Source organism: Phoca vitulina, unplaced genomic scaffold, assembly GCF_004348235.1.
Source record: "Phoca vitulina isolate PV1807 unplaced genomic scaffold, GSC_HSeal_1.0 scaffold26, whole genome shotgun sequence".
Taxonomy (NCBI): domain Eukaryota; kingdom Metazoa; phylum Chordata; class Mammalia; order Carnivora; family Phocidae; genus Phoca; species Phoca vitulina.
In genome coordinates, this window is record NW_022589729.1 from 11608331 (window position 1) to 11630047 (window position 21717).

General features: G+C 32.8%; 1 pseudogene; it reads right to left on the bottom strand.

Annotated features, from left to right (window-relative positions):
- Positions 1 to 912: 912 nt before the first annotated feature.
- Positions 913 to 21717, bottom strand: part of LOC116643355 — a 50919-nt pseudogene continuing 30114 nt past the window's right edge.

Sequence of the window (21717 nt, forward strand, 5' to 3'; positions counted from 1 at the left end):
ACCAGGTTTTTTTTTTTTAGATATAAGAAAAGAAGTTTTTATTTTCTTCACCACGGACAGGACTGAATCAAGGAATTTGTTTCCTTCAAAACGAACACACTATTTTTAAATTTTTATCAATCTGAGATAAGAGGAGAAAGTTAGGAAATTGATGAGAAAAATCCATAAACCTATGAAAGCCTGGCGTTTACCACACAGGTAAATCATTTTGGTCTACATAATATATTGTATCAATTAGTGTCACTTTCGTTTTACCTTGTAATCATTTGTTGTTGTTTTAAAGTTCCTGCTCATGGTTAAACAGTTTTCCAACAGAATTTCAAAAAGCAAAATAAGTATGTCGATAATTTTTCAGTCATCAAAAATATAGCTAGGCTTGATAGTATGCAATTATTTCCTATAATTATCTATTGTGAATCAAGTTGTATCAGTTTTATAGTGGTTTATATGTTTTTAAAACTCACAGCATGTTTAGAAACTACAAAAAATTACAAAAGTACATTTCTTGGTTTCAGCTATTGCTGTCAATTATGGGGAAAAAATCCACTAAGTAAATGCATTCTTAGTACAACTACAAATCACTTGGGAAATTTTAAAAAATGATTTAAAAATTTACAATGCTGGAATTATTCAAGCATTGGCTAACCTAATCTAGATTCAACAATGACCTAAAATGATGGTATTTTTCTGTTGTTTTTCTAATATTGAGAATATCAGTTCTTCTTGTTTTATTCAGTAGCATGCTATTGATTTTTTAGAAGCAAGATATAGCTAACGATCATGTGCATTTCTTCTTATAAATACTCATGTTTTAGAATTATTACTGTTAAAAATTGATAAGTGTAAATAAATAATTGCATTAGGTAGATTAAAGAGTAAGAGGACATTTAAAGATTGTGACTAAGGAAGATATCAACTGTTTTTAGCTCTGCAGTTATTTGCACCACTGCCCTTAGTGTTAACAGTTCCTGCAGAGACTCGGCAATCCTCAAATGTTCTCCATTGCTTTTCTTTTGCCCTACAGTAAAGAGAAACCGGAGACGATAAACAAGAAACAAGTTTAAATCATGATATTTATGGCATTTGGATCAATAACTAGCACTCTTAAGATAGAAAAATCAACTTTATAAAACTGTCTTTCTAACAAGATTGCATGTTGTTCTTGAAAACATACAGTTTTTGATACATTGGGGATGCAATTAATAATAACTGAAGGTTTAGTGTTTCAGAAAACCCCTACAGAATAACAACAAAATTCTATAACTTATGTGTTTCAAAGGGGGAAGGTGAATTTGGGAAAGCTTATCAATCAATCATGAGTTATTCTAGTAACTTTGGATAATTTTGTGCCTATTTTTATTTAAGGCAGACACTACTGGTGGTGTTTTGATCCATACATGGATGAGTTTGAAAATGCCTATATGACTTTAGTAGCCACAGTTACATACCTAGGCAAAAAAATTATAATAATATCGTTAATAGATAAAGTTTTTCTTGATGCACAGTTTCCTTTGTTCTCCCCATCTCACTCATATTATAATCTTACCTTTCCCATTTCAACACATTTGGCAAACCAGTCCATTTTCCCTTGTCTTGTTCCTTAAATCAAAAAGGTTTTCCTATTTCCTATAACAAATTAAATGTAAGTCAGGGTGCTATGCTATTATTTCTCTCAGAAATATTTAATAAGTGTAATATTTCCTTGAGAAATGGCTAGCTTTCCTCCTGTTAAAAGACTTCCAGGTTAGAATGAAAGAAACGAGTATTTTCTGCACAATTATCATTGAGAGTACATCTGAAACCTTACCAACAAAAAAGCTGTACCAAAGAATCCCTAGTGAAAAGCAATAACAAAAAATTACTTATATGGCATCTTAAAGACAAATCAACTAACTGGTTGGTTATGAAAACTTCTCTCTTATCCACTGGGTCAGGACCTGGCTTCTTTTATCTTTTCCCTTGCCTTTCTTTCTTTTTGTCTGTGTAATTTAAACATTTAGTACTATTTCTCTGGTCAAGCAGTTTGTTTCATTTTTATATACCTGGCTCCTTTTCATTCATTACATTGTATCTTAATGGTGGACACTGTGAAATGTTGTTCCCCAATCACTCTGTTTGCATAGGGTGACGAAACATTTCTTTTGATTTTTGATTGACATTATCTTTATTAATTTAATTTTTTTACTTTCAACTTTGCACTTACTTGTCATTTGTTTATTATAGTCTTTTCCTAATGGATGATGACTTTCACAAACAGATTTGTGTATACTACAAAGTCATCAGTGTATACTAGTTATGAGGAATTAAGGATGATTTGCCTTATTAGTTATTAAGGCATAACACATAAACTATCATACATGTATATGTGTGTGAGGTATGTGATATGTATATTTATATATATCTACCATATGCATAAATGGTACATATACATATGTATGTATATATGCACGTGTGTGTATATGTATGGGTGAGTATATATATGATGAAGACGGCCCCCCATTTCATTGAGAAAGGTGTTCAGAAAACAGGTGATATAAAAATGTATCTCTTCATTACATTATTAATTTACTATCCTAAGCTGGAAGAAGGAATACATAAAAATATCCTTGTAATCTAGGAATGAGATGATACATTTGAAGCAATTTAAATGCAAATTAAAACCAAACCATTGCAAGAGATATTAATTGATATGATTACATCAAAGTCAGGATTTAGTTCAATGAAAAACACAATAGACACAATTTCCAGTCAGAGAGCATAAGAGGGAATGATATTGAAATATCTAAAATCATCAAGGGAATAATGTTGGAAAATTAATAAGAATAAAGTTTTGTATTTCAATCTAATCTAACAAAAATATAAAGCTGAATAAAGTCAACTGTTGGTAAGATTGTAGAAAAAAACTGACAATTGCCATATTGTTATCTTTTTAGATTTAGGCATTTGAATGAGTAAATGTAGTTGTTAAAAAAAAAAAACTGTTAGAAACGTCCAACGTAACAACTATTCTATACATATCTGTGAATCTGTCAGCACTCAGGCAAATTAAGTATTCACATAATCCCAGTATTTCTATTCCTGAGTAGTAGATGTATCCCAGAAAGATTATCCTACTGTTTTCTGGGTTCTCTGTACAAGGATGTTCTTCCATTGTTACTAGTGACATCAGGGAGTCATCAGTAGTCTGGATTTCCATCTGTGCGGGAGTTAAAGTAAAATGTGGACACACGCTATGAAGAGGAATGAGGCAGCAAGCATTAACAGACTCTACTAAAGCAGGCTGTTATGATATACAGATAGATATTTAAGGAATAGTACCAGCCCAAATTATACACCCACTAGTGAATCGATAAACAAAATGTGGTATGTTCGCACAATGGAACACTATATAAAAGTAAAAAGGAATGAGTGCTGACACATTTAACAAAAGCCTCATGCTAAGTGAAAAATCCAGACACATGTAACTGTCTATGATTCCAGAGGATATGAAATTGTGGGTGATAGAAGAGAAGTGAACGGCAAGCTGAACACTTCTGAAAGAAATGGTGAGAGTCATGTACTAGAAGATCTTATGTCTGGGGATGCTGGGAAGAAGGAAGGTATTTGTGATTTATCTCTGATGTTTTTTTAATGGCGCTTATTGATAGCTTCTGTGTGTCAGGTGAAATATTACTGCACAGTCGCTGATGCAAACATAATTATCTCCAGAGTTGTAGCATATTGGCTCCTTTTGGTATTAAGAAATGAGATGTAATTTATTCTCAAGCTGGTACATTTTGGCTGCCTTCCACCTATTTCCAGAAATAAGATGTGCCTAGTGAGTATGTACTGGTATCAATTATTGTCCTAAATGCATTGGAGATGTGATATCACTTCTTTCTCCCTGATCCAAGGGAGTTCTCATTGTAGCTCTATAAAAATATTGGGAGTGGGTCATAGAAAAAACTCAGTGTGATATACAGCTTATATATTGAATTATTTGTCTATGATTCTGTTGGTTCTTTTTAAGTGCTAGAACAGCACCAGTATACCCTAATGGAGTGAACTTCACAATATACGTAAGTCAAATCACTAAGCTGTACACCTTAAACTGATGCAATGCTGTATGTCAATTATATCTCAATAAAACTGAAAAACAAAACCCACCAAAAATTGAATGGAGATAATCCACATATGGTGATATTCAATGTTTTAAAAATATGTTCATTAAATTGAAAAATACAATGGTTTTATGATAATTGTTCTTAAATATTGTTCAATTAATATTGGATAATAGAAATTATTGTAAGGATTTTTTTTTCGAGTAAACATGTTCACAATCCAGAATATGCTGAACCATTTTCCAAAATATAGCATGCTCAAAATACTAACATTTACACATCTGGGTATGCAAGAAAGTTTTCCTTACAGGTTTGCTCCATTCAAGCAGAACCATTTCCACCAGGAGATAAGAGTCTCAATGAACTATTAGCTATGAGTGTCCCCAGAGCACTTAAAGATCCTTTAGCAACTTGGAAGAGGAGTCAGCATTGTGACAGGGGCAACTGACTCTGATCATCAGGAATTAAGACTGCTGTTAAGAAATGGGGAATGGAGGATTGTTTAGCTTGCAGGCTAATACCTGGGTACTTCTTGGTACTCCCTTGTCCAGTTTTTATTGTAAATGCACAAGCACAGCAACTCCAGACTAAGATGGTCATGGTGGTCAGGTGCTCAAACTCAGTGATGAAACTACAAGATAAATCTTGGGTGCTTATTGATTTGGTTGGGAAAATACTGAAGTATAAAACTATGGCCACCCACTATGTAAGATTGATGAAATTGCCTACATGCATTGTTTTTAAACTTCTGCTTAAACAGCATCATATAAAATACAAAAATGTTTATGCCTTTGTTTTTATAACTTTGCATCTTAGTGTATTTTTTAAATTTGGCTGTAACTAAAAATCAGAGTCTAATTAATTCAGTGGCCTCAATTAATATCTGTAATCATGGTTCATTTATGTGAAATAATTTTGATCTTGGCAACAGATTTTCTTTAATTGTTTAAAGTAATTTTATATTCTTAAAAGAGATCAGTATTTTTGTAAACTTTTCAAATTGTTTTGAGAACAATTGGTTTAGAAAATAAAGTTGTGCACACATATCTGTGACCCAAGGGAAAGTGCCGGTTACTTTATCTTAAAGAGAACATAAGTGAATCATGGATCATGGAACACTACATCAAAAACTAATGATGTAATGTATGGTGATTAACATAACATAATAAAATAAATAAATAAATAAATAAAAGAAAGACATCTGTAACTGAAGAAACTAGTTGAATGCCAGGCATATACAAATCAATCAGTAAAAACAAACAAAAAACCAAAAAACCAAAAAACATTGTGGCTGCTGAAAATGACTCAGAAATTCCCATTCTGATATTAGTTAGGAGATAATTGCTTATGAAATACAACATATCTTTAAATCTAATATAAAGTACAAAGTTAACATTGTCCTCAAGGGAAGTCACTTATCTGTAAATGAAAAACACGAAATTTAGGTTGTTTTTTTTTAATAAAAATTTTCTGTATTAAAAAAAAAGAGAGAGAGAGGGGCACCTGGGTGGCTCAGATGGTTAAGCATCTGCCTTCGGCTCAGGTCATGATCCCGGGGTCCTGGGATTGAGCCCCACATCGGGCTCCTGGCTCAGCTGGGAGCCTGCTTCTCCTTCTCCCTCTGCCTCTCTCCGTGCTCATGCTGTCTCTCTCTCTGTATCTCTGTGTCTCAAATGAATAAATAAAAAAAAAATCTTAAAAAAAAAAGAGAGAGAGAACATATGTGATACAGTGAAAGTTCAAAGAAAGTAGAGTTAGATCACTCCCACGGCTGCCAATATCTTCCAAGACCTTAAACAGGTGCTAATCCATCCTCCAAGGTTGCTGGTCACCTGTGCAAATCTCAGTATGGGCTTTTAAAACTTAATGCGTTATACTGATCTCCCATTATAATTGAAAGTTCTGGAAGTTTAATTCTTTGAGGAAGTTTTCTCAGATTAATCAAGTAAATGTTTATTATTTACCTCTAATCATCCTATATAGAAACAAATTATTTCTGAGAAAAAATTGCCAAACCTCCAATTTTGTTTCTACATGTCTTTAGATATTGCCTATAAATTATAATCAATGCCTTACTTTCCATTTATAGTTATTTAAACCTTCTTTTAAAACTTAATTTATTCTTGTTCATTTGTGCTATTTATTATTGCATAAATAGAAACTCTAACGTAGAAAAACTGTACATGCATATCTAAAAATTTCTCAATAAAATAGCTAGTACTGTGCTATACATGATTATATATTTAATATACTATTTGGTTGAATGTAACAATTAGCTTTTATCAAACCATGTAAATATTGCATGTTTTACAGCCTAACCATAAATTGTTACAGCTATTTTAATGGATCAGGTCAATGATATTAAAAAGAAATCCATCGCATCAAATGTCACTTGGAGAGAAAAAAAGTCCTGAAACAGAGTTTGCATGCTTCATAGATCCTGCTACTTCTGTATTACTGGCAAGTTTTGAGTTAACATCTCTTATAAAAGCTATATTCTGTCAATGAATTATGGTCTGAAGGAAATTTAGCTAATAATTTTACTCTCCATCATAGTAAATTCTACCTGTAATAAAATAAATAAAGAAAACACATTCCTGGGGATAAGGTGTTGTAGTTTATGACTAGGCAGCAAACTGTTTTACTTTTGTCACCCAGAATGAAGGAGACATTTGAATATTTAAATCAATATTATTTATAGAAAAAATCAACCAATATAAATAATAAATTGAATGAGTAAATTACCTCTCTATGAAAGACAATTTTTTATTTTTCTAATATTCTATGTAGGTTTTATATTTCTTGTATTGTTCACCTGCATGTCTTATAAATATTCCTGTTTAATGGTCTCCCATGATTCATGATCTATCACGGATGAGATCACCTGAATATAGACTTGTTATTACTACTCATGCTTATCATAACAGGAAACTCATTCATCTAATAAAAATAATCTGCAATAACAAGATGTTACCTTTTTCTCATTAAAACAATACAGAAAATAGAAATGTCATTTCTTAGCTATTCTGTTCATAATAAAAAAATATGACAAATAATGAGACATGATTTCAGAAATATAAGAAGAGAGGCAGATCATGAAGAGCCCTGTTTAACATACTAACGGCTTTGATTGTGTGAACTGGAAAGACACTGGAAAAGTATAACCATACAAGTGGCAAAGGAAGATTTTATTATGGCAGAATGACTTTGGATGCTGTGTTAACAACGAAGGACAGAGGAGTAGAGCAGAAGGAGAAAGATAATTTAGAAGGCTATTGATAAAATTCAAGGAGATAATGGCATGGTCAAAGATAATGGCCACAGATTATAGTATTAGATGCATTTCATTCCAAGGCATATGTTAAGGTCTAGAACCTGAGCATATGCCAGAGTAGAGTGGTCCCTAACGTCAAAGAGGAAGTCTTTTGAAGAAATTATGTTATTGTTTCTGTTTTTCCTGTTTGTATGTTTGTTTTCTGGCAAGGGTAAGAGGAGGATATTAGGATCTCATATTTGAACATATTAACTTGGAGGTGCATTTTAAACAACATTCAAGTAGACTACTTGGAAAAAATGAGTCTAGATTCAAGGGAGGGCTTCAGGCTGGATATATACTTTGGGAAGCATCAAAATAAGATAGTATTTTTAGTCATGAGACTGAATGAAATCACCTAGGGTGTCAATGTAGATTAAGAAATTGTTCAAGGGGGCGCCTGGGTGGCTCAGTTGGTTAAGCGACTGCCTTCGGCTCGGGTCATGATCCTGGAGTCCCGGGATCGAGTCCCGCATCGGGCTCCCTGCTTGGCAGGGAGTCTGCTTCTCCTTCTGACCCTCCCCCCTCTCATGCTCTCTGTCTCTCATTCTCTCTCTTTCTCAAATAAATAAATAAAATCTTTAAAAAAAAAAAAGAAATTGTTCAAGGAAGAAACCCTGGGGCATTCTTTAACAGCTTTCCTGAAATATCTTTGTCATATAAAAACTATATTTATGGTGTATAACTTGATGAGGTGATATATGTATATATTGTCAAACATTACCACAATCAAGCTAAATAACATATTTATCACCTTTACATAGTGCCCACTGTGTGTATGTGGTGAGAAGACTTAATTTAAGATCTATCTTCTGAAATTTCAAGTATACAATATAGTGTTGTTAAATATCTTCATCATGCTATACTTTAGATTTCTAGAATTTACTCATCCTGCATAAGTGAACCTTTGTACACTTTAACCAACATCACCCCATCTTTCCTCCCTCAAGACCCATTCTACTCTATATTTCTATGAGTTTGATTATTTTAGATTCCATATGTGAGATCATGCAATATTTCTTTTTCTGTGTCTTACTTATTCCATTTAGGATAATGTCCTCCAGTTCCATCCATGTTATCTCAAAATGACAAAATTTCCTTTTTTATGTATGAAGAAAATCTATTGTGTGTATTATATTATATATATAATATATATATTATATATATATATATATATATAGAGAGAGAGAGAGAGAGAGAGAGAAGCATCTGTCTATCCATAAAACATTTTCTTTATTCATTCATCTGTCAAATAACACTTAGGTTGTTTCCATATCTTGGCTATTGTGAATAATGCTGCAGGGAACATGAACAGACAGCTGTATCTTCACAATCCTGATTTCAGATGCTTTGGATATATACCCAGAAATTGCATTTCTGGATCACATGGTAATTCTATTTTTAGTTACTTGAGGAACTGCCATACTGTTTTCTATAATGGCTGCACTCATTTACATTCCCACCAGAAGTGTACAAATGTTCCTTTTCTCCATATCGTCACCAACACTTTTTATCCATTGTCTTTTTTATAATTGCCATTCTAAGGTGACATCCTATTGAGGTTTTAATTTGCATTTTCCTGTTGCTTAGAGATATTGAGCACTTTTTACATCTGTTAGTCAACTGAATTTTTTTTTTTTTTTTTGAGAACTTTCTATCTAGTGTCCTTTACCCATTTTATTAATTGGGTTGTTTGTATTTTGGTATTGCACTGATACGAATTCATTATATATTTTATATGTTAACGCTTTATTGGATATATGGCTTCCAAATACTTTTCCCATTTTATAGATTCCCTTTCCATTTTGTTGATTATTTCCTTTGCTGTACAGTGGCTTTTTAGCTTGAAGTAACACCACTTGTCTATTTTTGCTTTTGTTCCTGTGCTTTGGATCTCATATCCAAACAATTATTGCCGAGATTAATGTCAAGGTTTTCCCTTTTGTTTTTTTCTGGGAGTTTTGCAGTTTCAGGTCTTACATGTAAGTCTTTAATACATTTTGAGTTGATTTTGGTGTATGGTACGATAGTGGTTCCATTTCATTCTTTTGCATGTAGATATTCAGTTTTCCCAACAGCATTTGTTGAAGAGACTATCCTTTCCTCATTGTTTGTTCTTGGCCCCCGTGTCAAAGATCAGCTGACTAGAAACGTGTGGGTCTATTTCTGGGTTCTCTACACTGTTCCAGTGGCATATACATCTTTTTTTTATGCTAGTATCATACTACTTTGATTACTATAGCTTTGTAATATAATTCGAAGTCAGGCAATGTAATGCCTCCAGCTTTGTTTTCTTCTCAAGATTGCTTTGCTTATTCAGGGTTTTGGGGTTCTATTTATATTTTAAGGATTGTTTTTCCTATTTTTGTAAAAATTGTCATTGGGTTTTGAAAGGGGTGCATTAAATTTGTAGATCACTTCTAGTAGTATAAATATTTTAATAATATTAATTCTTCCAACCCATGAATGCATGATGTCTTTCCATTTATTTATGTCTTTTTAAATTTCCTTTATTAGCATTTTATAGTTTCATGCCCAAGTCTTTCATCCCTTTAGGTGAGTCAGTTCCTAAGTATTTTATTCTTTTTGTTGCTAATATTAATGTGACTTTAAAAATATTCCTATCAGATAGTTCACTGTTAGTTGAACACATTTTCTTATACTTATTGACCATTTATATGTCTCCTTTGGAAAAATGTCTATTCAGATCCTTTGCACATTTTAAAATTAGATTATTTGCTCTTTTGCTATTTAGTTGTATGAGTACTTCATATACTGTGTATATTAGCCCCTTATCAGGTATACGGTCTGCCAGTATTTTCTTCTATTTTGTAGGTTATCTTTTCAATGTATTGATTGTTTTCTTTTCTGTGTAATAACAATCCTCTAGTATTTAAAAAAAGTTTCCTATTAATACAGTAATACATATTTAATTTATAACAGCTATGATTTTTATTTATTTTTTGCATATAAAACTTTACATAATGTATATAACTTTATAAATTTAAAGATAGCTATACACCCATGAAACCATCACCCCAATCTATGCCATAAACCTATATATCACCTCTGGAAGTTTCCTCTCATCCTTCTATAATTATGATTATGATTATGATTATTTATAATATGAATACTTAACATAAGATCCATCCTCTTAGAAAAATTTCAAAAATATAAAACAGTCTTGTTAACTATATTCATTATACTGCACAATAGACATCTAGAATTTATTCATTTTGTATAACCAAAACTTTGTGCCCTTTGACTAATACCTCCTCTTTCCCCTTCTCCCAGCCCCTGGAAAACACCATTTTCCTGTCTACTTCTATACATTTGACTTTTTTCAATTCTTTATGAATGGTATCATATAGTATTTGTCCTTCTGTGTCTGACGTATTTCACTTAGCATAATGTCTAGGTTTATCCATACTGTCACAAATGGCAAGATTTCCTTTACTTTTAAGACTGAATAATATTCCATTTTATGTATACACCACATTTTCTTTATCCATCCACGTGTTAACTGACACTTGGTTTGTCCCCATGACTTGATTATTGTGGACTATTTTGCAATGATATGAAGTACAGATATTTCTTCCAGATACTGATTTCAATTCCTTTGGGTGTGCACCCAGAAGTGGGATTGCTAGATCATATGGAAGTTCTATTTTTAATTTTTTGAGGAACCTCCATACTATTTTCCATAATGACTCTACCAATATATATTTCTTCCAACAGTGTATGACTTTCCTTTTCTCCATATTCTCACCAACACTTGTTATCTTTTTTTTTTAATAAAAGTCATCCTAACAGTATGAGATGATATCTCACTGTGATTTTGATTTGCATTTCCCTGATGATTAGTTATGTTGAGCCTCTTTGTGTATATGTGTTAGTCACTGTATGTCTCTTGGGAGAAATATTTATTCATTTCCTTTGCCTGTTTTTAAGTTGGATTACTTGGGGTTTTACATTGAGTGGTAGGAGTTTTTTACATATTTTGCATATTAACATTTTATTGGATATATAGATTTGCAAATATTTTCTCCCATTCTGTAGGTTGTCTTTTCATTTTGTTGATTGTTTCCTTTGTTGTGCAGAAACTTCTTAGTTTGATATAATCTCACTTGTCTATATTTGCTTTTATTGCTTGTGTTTTTGGTGTCATGTTCAAGAAATCATTGCCTAGGTCAATGTCCAGAAGCTTTTTCACTATGTTGTCTTCTATGAGTTTTATGGTTTCAGATCTTACATTTAAGTCTTTAATCCATTAATGACTCTGACTCTTTATAGTGTTCCTTTTTCCATTCCTGGTATTAATTGAAGTGTTGCCAACTCAGAGTAAAGGTCATTTTAGTACTTGTAACATGTAGAACAATTTATACCCATAGGCATTTTAAAATTAAGTGATATTCAAAGGTGAACATTTTGTAATAGATAGGATCGATATTAGTTCTTCATATTTTGCAGAAATATTTTACTAACTAAAATTAGTACCTAGTCCTCTTTTTTTTAAAGTTTAAGAAAACCAGAACACTCCAACATTATTTGGTCATTTACTTATTCCGGTAACTTTTAGAGCATCTAGAGTATTATAAATATTTAATTTATGATAGTAATGAAACTGTTAGATAGAAAATCTTAATTTTAGTAGAAATATATGCAGGATCAATAATCTTTTTTTTTTTTTTTTAAGATTTTATTTATTTATTTGACAGAGAGAGACACAGCAAGAGTGGGAACACAAGCAGGGGGACTGGGAGAGGGAGAAGCAGGCTTCCGCGGAGCAGGGAGCCCGATATGGGGCTCGATCCCAGGACCCTGGGACGATGACCTGAGCTGAAGGGAGATGCTTAACGACTGAACCATGCAGGCGCCCCTGCAGGACCAATAATCTTAAATGTAAAGAGTCTAACCTTGAACAGCATACACTATCAGCAATCTAGACTTCAATTCAGATACAGATAACATCTTTTTGGCAAATTTTAATGGCTTGATAGAGCAACATATATTGGTTAAATAAATATTTAGGTTCATTTTATTAGGTATCGAAGAGAAGTTTTTAAGTAACTATAGCCAAGGAATGATCAATATGTGCATAAACTTTCAGTTTGATGCTTCAGATTTTGGCATAGATTTTTTTCAGACTGCTCTGTTAAGTGATTGCTATATATATGTTAAGACTTACTTGAGAAATAAGTATTTCATAGGTATGTTATTGGTATTTTATAAACAATAATTAAATGTGTATATATTAGCAAGCAGATCTTCTGGCAGTGACACAATGGTATAATGGAAACCAGAAATATAAGTTATTCCATCTTTCTTTTTATATTCTCTCTATCCCACCTATAAAAAGTTTCTTTTTGGAGGGTAAAGAGAAGACTAGGGAGAATATAATCATTTATTGTGTAATTCTGAGCCATTTTTATTTGTTCCATGTCATGATGAATATAAGAAAGCAAGACTCATAGAAGACAAAAGTAACACAAAGCAATATTCAAAGCATAATGATTCACTTTTAATCCCTTTCACAGAGTAAATACAGAGCAGAGTTGTATCTCCCACAATCATTTAAGGCTTAATTATTGTGTTTTACTTATTCTAGGAACTGGAAAGCAAATATATTTGCTAGAAATGAGAGTGTGTGTCATACATGAAGAAATTTTAGGGTTTTGCTATTAGTTAGAGTTTTTCTTTGGAGACAAAAAAAAAAGATTATCAGTGGAAAATATAATACTTCTTAAACTGCAACTAAAATTTTTACAAATTAAAATTTGTTACCTAAAATGGCATTACTAATTGTTATCACAGCTTGTATTTGTCTGTAGATATATAGAAGATTAGTACTAGGAATACAGAAAAGAAAAGATAGGATTGACTCAGAGAGGTAATTGACTGGCTAAATCACAACAAACATGGGTGTGTAAAGAGGTGATAAATTACAAATAGTTGGATGGGATTGATTAATCTCACAGGAAAATTGAAATCCAGAGAGAGATAATAACCCAGGCAAATAACTTTTAATTAATCATGTCTGGTTCTGATAAGAAAGAGAAGTTGAGGGCTTTGAGGTAGTTATGAGACTATATATTTAGTATGTAGGACATACTATATGTAGTATAGAGCATATATAGTATATAGGCATGCACTCTATATAGTGTGGTTTATTTTTTTCTATTGGAAATTCTTGAGCTTGTTTTTTTGTTTGGTAATGGAAAATATAGGAGATATATATTTCTTCTAAAATATTAGAAGGATCCTAAGTGTTGTATATTTAAGAAGTGCCAAGTTTTCCAAAGTGAGTTTTGCATATAGAGCACTAAGTACATTGAATCTAGGTCTTTGGATAAATAACATCTATCATTAGACCTTTGTGCTTTTGAGATGGGTGCCATCTACATTTAATTCTGACACTTGCTTTCAGTAATTATTTTACTTAAATATATTTTTATAAGAAATGGTAGAATTCATATAGAAACATCTGTAAATAAAGTAGAGATACGCCCAATTGCCAAATATATTTTTCAAAAGTGATTTATCAGTTTTGAAGATACATCTTCAGAAGAAAGCACCATCAAAGCACTGTAAGAAGGCAATTTTCTTTGAGTGGAGGTTACCAAATGAGTAATTGAAGAAATGGGTAAAACCAAAAGAAAATAGAACGGATGCAGGGGAAACAAGGGGGAAAAAGTACACTCAAAAAGCAATTACAAAAATGAAAAACTACTGTCATTTGGCTTATTCACTTTTTTTTAAAGCATCGCACATTCTACGTTCATTTTTGAAATAAAAGCTGTAAAAAGGTTTTTATTTAACTCTTCTTTAGCTCATCTCAGTTGTATGTGAGAAGATTTATCTAACTTTTACCTTTTTTTTATGTGTGCACTTTCTGCAAAACAAACTGCTTTGGCTTATGCATTATTCTTTTAGGGTTTAGGGGGAGCATTGGTTTGACTTTTTGACATGCTGTTTGATTGGCTTGAAATAGTTCATGTGTTCACAATATAAGCAGAATGCGCCAGAAAGAGTCTGCCACAGAGCTGTCCTCCTTATGCAGCTCTGACAGAACCAGGCTTTAGTGAAGCAACTTGCTACACAAAGCTACAGCAGTCCTCAGACGCATTTCATTCATTCAGTCAGAAAACACCCACTGAACACCTGCCACATCAGTGGGTATTTCTGTAAGTGAACAAAACTCCTTTCATGGACCTTATATTCTAGTGGTGACAAACAACCAAATTTTTCAAAGTTAATCTTACAGTCAGAAAGCAATATGTGCTATGGAGAAAAACGTGACAGAGACATAAGACATCAGTAAAAGGGATGCGCTTTTAAAAAGAGTGGTCAGGGTAAGCCACTTGGAGGAGGTTGACCTTGAAGCAAAGACTGGAAGAGAGTGAAGAAGAAAATGGTGTGGATATAGGAGGGTTGTGGTGGGGGGAGCACTCCATTCAGAGAGAACTTGAAATGAAAAAGCTCTGAAGCAAGTAATTGGTATTGACACACCCTAAGTAGCTGTTAATCAACAAATAGGATAAATAACATGGACTGTCTATAAGAAAGGGCCATGTTCAGGAGCCACATGTCCATGACAAAGGTGGATGAACAGATGCTTGTAAGAATGAATGAAGGTAACCTGACTTAAATTGGAGTCAGAAGCCAGGAAGGGAGAGCTCTCACACAAGTACCTCTCCTCTCAACTTACACGACCAGCAAGAAGAAGGAAGATTTCCATGTGCCTCAGTAATAACAAACTGCCCACCACTTGCAGCCGGTGAGAAGCTGCCACAACCTTGAACTCTCATTCTCCTCCAATGAACTTATATTCAAAACAACCCTCCCCAGTTTCCTCCCAGAACTTAATAAAAGTTCTAGGCTCCCTTCTGTCTCTTTGGAATTGTCTATGGTTCACCATAGTTTACTTGTCCCGAATTGCAATTCTCCCACTATTCTCGAATAAACTCATCTTTGTTTAATTAAATTACCATTGTTTTTATTTAAACTTGACATGTTTAATGTCCAAAACAAGAACAGCAGCTATTTTGTTAAGTGGGTCCCCAACAATGTGAAAACAGCTCTCTGTGACATCCTACCCCCAGGGGCTAAAAATATCCACCACCTTCACCTACAAGGGCAAGGCCATCAGGGAGCTGTTCAAGCACATCTTGGAGCAGTTCCCAGCCATGTTCAGGTACAGGACCTCCCTGCAGTGGTACACACATAGAGGCATGGATGAGATGGAGTTCACTGGGACCAAGAGCACCATGAATGACCTGGTATCTGAGTACCAATAGTACCAGGACACCACAACCAAACAGGACAGTGCGTCTGAGGAAATGGATATGGAGGTGGTCTACAGCTGTCTGGTACCTGGCACAGCATGGGAGCCATGTGAACTCGATTCCCTCCCAACTTGTTCCCCAACAGCCATGTCTCACTGTGCATACAATTGCTCCTGTCTTGACATCACATGCTTGCCACCATCACTAAAGCGTTTTCATGCAGGAAAAAAAGATTTTTTAATTTTAAATTAGACTCATTTATGTATTTGTTTACATTGTTTTTAAATGATCATGAAATAGGGAATGAAATCAGATAACCTAAATTATGTACATTGGTAATCTCAGACTGATGAAAAGTTGAGAGGGAAAAAGAGTTAAGTTAGTCTTTCCTAACACTGCCTTTTTTTTTTTTCACTATTTACCATGATCTTTTTGTAGTTGCAATATAATGCCCCCAGATTTAGAAGAAATATAGCAAGGAAAAATTACCCCAGTTTTATATTGTGACTTTATATGAGTGTCTCAGGATCTAAATATTTTCTTTGACCTCTTTATTTAGGTACTTCACAGCAATGATCATCCGCCCCTCACTATACCAAAGCATGAAAGCAGATTGCCTTAAATAGAAAGGTTGATTGCTTCCTGGAGCCGTTCCTCCCTAGGAGACATGTCCTTTGAAAATGTTCTACATTAGAAAATATATTTCATCACGTAGCATTCAGATTTGTTTTAAAATGAGTAAACAGGAAAACAGTTTCATGAAGGAAAGAGAATTTGTTGAAATTATTGTAATCCCCAAGGCATTTTTATACTCTGATTAAAAGCACGGCAATTTAATATGAAATTCTTTGAAAATATTATATCACTTTTGAAAGTAGGGGCAACAGAGTTTAAGGTTTAAGAAATGTCTTTTAGGGAGATAGAATTTATGTTGAATGTTGAAATGTTTACACCGTTCTGAGCTGTCTAAATACTCCTTCCTAGCGAGCTTGCAACTTATGGTCCATCATTTAAGTCCTTTTTGTTCTCAGTAACCATTTACTTGCTTTACTGTGACATTATAGATTGAATTTTAACACTCACATTTTTACTTTTAGCACAATAGCTACTTAACGTCAGACACTAATTTTAGAACTTAAAAGCTATGGGATTTGGATCAATCTATTTAACTTCTTTATACGTAAATCTGAAATAATAATACATTTCTTAGAGGATAATGGAGATTTAATGAAAATTTTGCATAAAAAACTTATATATATTGTGTCTTAAGCCCAATTGATGCTTGGTGAATATGAGTTCTAATAATATTTGTTGAATAAATGGATGCTTTCTGTGCTTCCCTATAGCTTGTCAGTCTTAGAAAACCTAGGCTGAATATGAAAATCTACTACATTATCTATGATATTAGACTGCCTCTACCTTATGGTAGGGGTTACAAAGTAGAGTAACATGCCTTTCCAGAATCTTCACTGAGGTCACGAGTTCTGGTTTCTTGAATTTATCTGTCATACCTTAATATGTAAATACCTTAAAATAAACCTATATTTACTACTACTTCCTGTTGTCCAAGTTCTACCTGATGTCATCAACTCAGGGATTCAGAATATTTTTTGGAGTTGTAAATCACTAGGTTTTACTTCATCTTACATTTCATGACAGAATAATAAAACGAATATAAGCATATGGTAAAACTCTCAAGATGAACTGTGATCCCTAAAGGGTGAAACCAAACTTATTCTAATTTTATTTTTTTTAAAAGATTTTTTATTCATCCATTTGAGAGAGAGAGAGAGAACAAGAGGGAGGGTCAGAAGGAGAGGGAGAAGAAGACTTCCTGCTGAGCAGGGAGCCTGACACAGGGCTCAATCCTAGGACCCCAGGATCATGACTTGAGCCAAAGGCAGACTTTTAACCAACTAAGCTACCCAGGCACTCCATCCAATTTTCTGCTATTGGGGTAGAAGAGGTAGGGAGGAAACACTTTTGAATTCAATAGCTGCATGCCAGATGTGTTTGTTTTTGCAATGAGCCAATCATATAAGGTTTTGGGGAATGTGTTGAATCACAGTCCCTAAATCTCTCAAGTTATATAGCAAAATGAAAAGATCAATACATGTGGTAAGATTAGAATAAGATTTAAATTATTAAAGACAAAACGTATTTGGAACCATAAGACAGTTATAAATCATTATGGAAAAATAAGATTTATAAAAGAAGATAATGGACCTTACAAAGACATAGTAATTAAAAGGCATTGGGAAAATAAAAGAAAGCTTATTAAAGCTGGAGAAAACTTAGTGTACTAGAAGACAAAATTGAGGGAAGAAATAAAAATAAAATGTGGAGAAAATAGAGATAAAATATGAAAGATAAGTCAAAAAGCATAGAATAGACTGAGAACAGGGAACTAAAAAAAAATTCAGAGGAATTAGTGTCTGAGAACTTTCCAGAACAGACTGGATGCATGAAGTAACTACCTAAACAAAGGAACAAAAATAAAACCATACTAGCTAATGTCTTATGAAACTAGTGAAAATAAAAGACTCAAGATACCCTAAAACAATTACATGGAAAAAGAACCTTACTCCTAAGAATGTTAATCAATCTGTAAGCAGTCCTCTCAAAAACAAAATAGAGGTCAAAAAATGGAAAATTATATTCAAATACTGAAAAAGTTTCATTTTCGATCACATGCACAATCATACTAGCTCTCGAAAATTATGAAACTTTCAACTGAAAACAAGAAGCACATACTATTAATACCAAACGAAATATTATTAAGGCAAGAAAAGCACCATATAAAAAGCAAATAAAATCACCAATTCAGAAGAATAAGAAATTTAACTATCTGTCATGTAAACACAACAAAGTATGCTAATCATTCATAAAATAATAGGTTAACATAAAAATGAGCCAGAAAATAGAAAATATGAACAAAAATTAAGTTTTTTTATAATAGAGAGTAAAACCTACACCAAGAAATTAATAAGTATTTTTTCAATTCTTTACATGTTAACCCAGAGAGAACACCTTAAACAAATATTAAAAATGTCTGAATTCAAGAAGGGAATACAATTAGAAATTAATAATGAAGAGAAACCTAGAAAATTCTTCCATATTTAAAAATAAAACATACACCTATACATGTATTCACAGGCACACAGATATTTCTGAAAGTATCTAATTGAACAGCAGAAAAAAATTAGAACTAAACAAAAAAAGAAGCCCATTTGAAATGTAATTTAAAGCATTAAAGAGAAAGCCATCATTGTAAAGTGATGGATTAAAAGAAGAAAATCGAAATGACCTAAGCATCTAATTCATGAAATTGGGAAAAGAAAATGACACCAATGTAAAGAATTGGATGAACAGATATACAGGAAGTCATTAATGTATATGAAGAAAACCAGGAAGCAATTGAGAGGATTAGCAAAGCCAGAAAATTTCCTTGAAAATATTAATAAAACCCACTACTGTTTTCCTCAAACAGGGTACACATTGGAATCACGTGGGAAATGGTCAAAACTCTTTATGCCAGGTCATAATCCATAATCCAGACTTCAGAATTCTCTTTTATCTACTCAGGTGCTTCCAATATATAATCAAGTGTGGAGCACACTGAAACAGACAGATCTCTGAGTTTGGTATTAAATGAAAGACAGAAAGAAATGTCAGAGAGCAAGAGAGGATGGGATGACACAGGGTAATGAAAAAAAAAAACAGTATTAGAGAGATATGGCAATATGTCATGGCAATAATGATTTAGTATTTATAGAGCATCCATTAGAAATAAGTTTATAGAAGCCCTTCATTTGATTATGAATAGAATGAATGCTCCAACAGTTTAAAAACCCATCCATGCACACCAAAGAGATGATTTTATAGTTACCTTCACCATTCCCTCAAGAATAGTGAATCTAGAGAATGAAGGGAGAGAAAGAAAGGAAAGGGAAGGGAAAGGGAGAAGGAGGAGATACTGTCCACAACTTACTTTAAGAAGTTACATGTTAATGGGAAAAATCAGTTAGGGGTGGCTTGAGAAAGAAGAAAAAGATAAGATTTGTTTAAGCACATAAATTCAGTAACAGTAAATCAAATATCAGTACATAGAATAATAACCAAGAATGTTTTCCCTCAAAATGCAAAGAAGGATTAAAATATGAAAATCTAATGTAAGTTACAATTCTGCTAAGGTATTCAAGCTATTTGCTGGTATCTATTCTTCCACATGACTAAACAAAACCTACTAGACAATGAGACCCACCCTTGCTACTAGATGTGTTCACATGAGTTAATTCTACTTTTTCTTTGCAGTTAATTCTACTTTCTCTCTGTTTATTGGAGAGTTTGGGATTTATGTATTTAATTAATTGCATGTAGAACATTAAATAATTTTTTTCTGTTTTACCCTCAAAAATGTATTTACTATCTCTGTACCCTGATTCTGGTTCTTTAGTAAAGAGTGCATAGTTGGTTTATGAAAAAAAGAAAACAGAATCACTTAACATGAATTTTATTAACACATTTAAAACTGAATTATTTCCAATTCAAAGAAAAATGTTCTCTCAATGCTTAAATGTACAAAACATTTTACTAGCTCCTAAGCAAAGCACAAAGATGAGTAAAAGGACCCCCACCTTCAGGAAAGGAAGAAAGAAGCCATGCATATCCCTAGTGAGAATGAAAAAAAAAATTCATCAGTGCTCCTGGACACTGGTAGTAATAGGTACCCCTACTTGTGGGGAAAGATGTCTTCATGGAGGAGATTTCTACTATAGTCCTTTAAAGATGAAATTGCCAAGTCTGATTTATGCACATTTTTCATGGAAATAGCTACACTATAATGTGTTTCTCTATAAAGATTATTTGCTTTGTCCATCAACACATTTATTGAGTTCCCTGCATGTGTCAGTAAGGGACTTTGCCCATGGCCCTCTTACTCAGGAAGGAATATCTTTACTGAAAAATTATTCCTAAATAAATTACTTATTATAGATGATATATCTACACACATCAACTAATCACAGAAAAGAAAGGAAACTTACTGTATGTTTAACTGGTTTCATAAATCAGGAAGCTTGAAACAGACATTTAAGTAAATAAAAGTATACATAAAATTGTATTTTCAAATAAATCCTATATTTTAATGATAATAGATGGTCTTGGTTTTATTTTACCTAAAGAGTTTTCTTTTTGAAAAAGTGATGCATTTGTAGAGAATGATGCACTTAACTTATTCTGCAAAGTACACTTTACACTTGCTCAAGATATGCTACATGTTTCAGGACCTATTCTAGAAAAACTTTGAAAGACAATTTGAATATTGCCTTTATTAATGTTCTGTGAGATTTTGAGAGCTTATATAGACACCTAAAAATTGGAGTTGGCTATCCTTAAGGAAGAACAGATGTTTTGACATATGTCCAGATGAGTACTCTGAACTAGAAATTCAAATCTCCTTCTGAAAAACTTTTTTGTGCTAACATATGGTAGACCATGAATCTTAAAAACCATTGGCTATGGACTTGACAGCAAAATGGGATTAGTTACAATTTATTTACAGAGATTAACCAAATTGAGCACAGAAATGAATGGAATTGGCTATATTCCTCTGATTTTCACATGATTGGCAAAAATTCCTTCAATCTTTCCAAAAAGTTCCTTAAACCCTCTGAAATTTACATGAAATATAATATTTCTAAACACATTTCCTATCTGTCTTTGTTAAATCATGTGAAACAGTTTTCATGCCTACAATATCATTAACAGTTCTAAAAGGAATATAAATTTGTAGTCCCCAATTGTAGAAATAAATGCTCAAATTTGAGTAATTTTACTCTTTTCTCTATTATCATAAAAAACGATGGATTCAAAGCATAACAATATCCATATTTAAATGGCATCAAGCAAAATCATATCTTTTCTCTGTTGCTGATGATAATTACATATGGAAATACCTCTCCATACTTGTAGATTTACATTTATATAATTTAAAAGTTTAAAATAAGAAGTGCATATT